Raw genomic sequence first — 3,551 nt, 5'->3', positions numbered from 1 at the left:
CTCTGTAGGTGTGCGAGTCCTTTCCGTAACCAAGCATAAAACCTTCATGTGCTTTCGGTTCAAATTTAGCATTGTGATGAGGATCTATAATCCAACATTTAGCACCGAAGACTTTGAAATAACTCACATTGGGTTCCTTGTCAGTGAGGAGTTCATAGGCAGTCTTCTTGAAGAATTTGTGAAGATATACCCTGTTGATGATGTGGCACGCAGTATAAATTGCCTCGATCCAGAAGTGACGAGGCGTCTTGTACTCATCAAGCATAGTGCGAGCCATCTCAACAAGAGTTCTGTTCTTGCGCTCCACGACGCCATTCTGCTGAGGAGTGTAAGGAGCAGATAACTCATGAGTAATACCAAGTTCATCAAGATAGTCATCAAGACCAGAATTCTTGAACTCAGTTCCATTGTCACTTCTGATGTGCTTGATCTTCACACCGAAGTTGGTTGAAGCCCTCGAGGAAAATCGTCTGAAGACTTCCTGCACTTCATGTTTGTAAGTAACAATGTGTACCCATGTGTATCGAGAGTAATCATCAATAATAACAAAGCCATAGAGAGATGCGTCATTTGTGACTGCTGACTAATGGTTAGGACCGAAGAGATCCATATGAAGCAATTCAAATGGTCGAGTAGTGGTCATGATAGTCTTTGCTGGATGCTTAGCCTTGGTCATCTTTCCAACTTCACAAGCTCCAAACAAGTGATCCTTGAGGAATTTGACATTCTCAATGCCAATGACATGCTTCTTCTTCCCAAGCGTGTGCAAATTCCTCATGCCTGCATGACCAAGTCTTCGATGCCATAGCCAGCCTTCTGAAGCTTTTGCAAGTAGGCACACGGCTAGTGGCGGTCCTGTAGAGAAATCAACAATATACAAGTCTCCTTTCCTAAAGCCTTTGAAGACTTTGGAATTGTCAGCTTCCATAACCACAACACAACGATACTTGCCAAAGACAACAACCATATCAAGATCACAAAGCATTGAGACAGACATGGGGTTGTATCCTAAGGACTCGACAAGCATGACTTTGTCCATGTGTCGATCCTTTGTGATCGCAACCTTACCTAGACCCAATACCTGACTTTTGCCTTTGTCAGCGAAGATGATATGCTTCAGATGCGATGGTGATAAGGGAGCATCCATCAATAGATTCTTGTCACCAGTCATGTGGTTTGTACATCCACTATCGAGGACCCACTCAGTGGCTTTGGGTTGATCATCCTGTAGATGAATTAGTGCAGCTTACGAACTTCATGTACTTCATCAGTGAAGAATATGAAATCACAGTTCATCCAACCAATTTCATCAAGCAATGCAATAGTTAAAATAGTATGAGGACGTGAGAAATGAAAGTTCATTTCTTCATGATTAGCCTGCGTCCTTTCAGACACTTTTTAGGTCTCCAGCAAATTCTTCAGACGATAAAGTACGTCTGGAGACTTGACCCTGCATAAAAGATTAGTTATTTTTCTTCAGCACCCACATCTGAAGGGGTGGCAAAGAGTTCATCACTCTGCGAGCTCCATACGAGAAAGGTGGCATAGAAGCCAATCCATTTCGTTTCACATAAGAGAAGTTAGGGTAAGCATATGAATAAGCAGAGAAATTCTTCGAGGACTTATGAACATAATGATTAGAAGAATAATGCTCATATTCATAGCCCTTAGCTCTTCCCTGCGAAACAGAGTTGTTAGCACGATGATGTTCATATGAGGACTTTGATCCTTTTGAGGAATATGATCCACGTGAGGAATTCGATCCGTATGACTTGGATCCATATGAAGAATTTGGTCCATATGAAGAATTTGATCTGGGGTTCCTATTCTTCACAGGTGGTGTCATGAGGACATTCACCTGAAGACTTTCAAGGCACCTTTTGGGAACCCAGATTTTCTTCATAGGAGAACCGTTCCTGCAGTTAGTGCCAACATATCTAGCAAATACTTCACCATTCTGATTTTTAAACAGTTTATAGTTGGAGTCAAATGACTCGTCAGAAGAATGAGAAGATTCACATGTAAAGCCAGATAAATTAGATGGATCAACTGGAGGTCCCTTTGCAGCAACCCATGAGGTTTTGGGGTACTTCTCAGGCTTCCAATATGTACCATCAGCTTGAGTTTCCTCTCAAAGGCAATACCCTCTTTCCTAGGGTTCCTGTTGAGGATCTGCTTTTTAAGCACATAACAAAGAGTCTGATGCCCTTTGAGGCTTTTGTACATGCCTGTCATGTACAATTTCTTCAGCCCTGCATCGTCAGTGATACTAGCAATGTCCTCAGATGAGGAATTAGTGATAGCAGAGATAGTTGAAGAATTTGTAGCATTAGAAGCATTTGAACATTCATGTGAAGAATTAGCAGATTCATGTTCAATGCATTTCAAACATGGAGGAACAAATTCTTCCTGAGCAGCGCTGATTTGTTGAGCAAGTAATGAATCGCGCTCCTTCTGAAGATCTTCATAACTCACTCTTAGCTTCTCAAGATCTTGCTTTCTTTGAAGAAATTCATAAGAAAGCTTCTCATGATCAGACAAGAGAGTGTTATGATGACCTTGAAGGTTGTCAAACCTAATCTGAAGTCTCTGAAGATTTTCAGTCAAGGTTTTAGTGCGATCCATTTCTTCACCCAACATATCATCACTTTTGTCTAGCATGTTTTGAACCTTTTCAAAAGCCCTTTGTTGTTTCACAGCAATCTTAGCAACTTTAGAATAGCTGGGCTTAAGGTTTTCATCGGATTCATTCTCACTTGATTCAGAGGAGGTATATTTGAGTACCTTGGCACCCTTTGCCATGAAGCAATAGGTGGGAGCGTAGTCATCATTGCCTTCATCAGCCTTGTTGGTGAGGTCATTTTCTTCAGTGTTGAAGATAGACTTGCTAACGAATGCAGTAGCGAGGGCTAGGCTCGCCACACCGGATTCGGAATCCTCAGATGCCTCCTCTTCCTCATTTTCTTCTGATTCAGCCTCAGAGTCCATTTCCTTGCCAATGAATGCCCGAGCCTTCTTGGAGCTGCTCTTCTTGTGAGATGAAGACTTTGAGGATTTTGATGATGAAGATTTTGAGGGTTTCTTCTTTTTCTTCGCATCGTCAGAACTGTAATCCTTGTATTTCTTCTTCTTTGATTCCTTTTCCCACTGAGGACAATCTTGAATGTAGTGTCCGGGTTTCTTGCATTTGTGATAAAGCCTCTTCTTGTAGTCACTGGATGAGGAATCATTGCTCCTTGAGGGTCTTCCAAAGCGACCACATCTTGAGAACTTCTGGAATTTCTTCACGAGCAGTGCTAGATCATGGCTCAGTTCTTCAGGATCACCAAGGCTGCTGTCAGAGTCTTTATCTTCAGACTCAGAAACTGCCTTGGCCTTCAGTGCACGTGATCTGCCATAGCTCGAACCATAGAGATCTCTCTTTTTAGCAAGCTGGAACTCATGAGTATTTAGCCTCTCGAGGATATCAGCGGGATCAAGTGACTTGTAATCAGCACGTTCTTGTATCATCAATGCCAGAGTATCAAATGAGGAATCAAGCAATCTCAACA

Source organism: Triticum aestivum, chromosome 2D, assembly GCF_018294505.1.
Source record: "Triticum aestivum cultivar Chinese Spring chromosome 2D, IWGSC CS RefSeq v2.1, whole genome shotgun sequence".
Taxonomy (NCBI): Eukaryota; Viridiplantae; Streptophyta; class Magnoliopsida; order Poales; family Poaceae; genus Triticum; species Triticum aestivum.
This window is presented reverse-complemented; position numbering follows the sequence as displayed.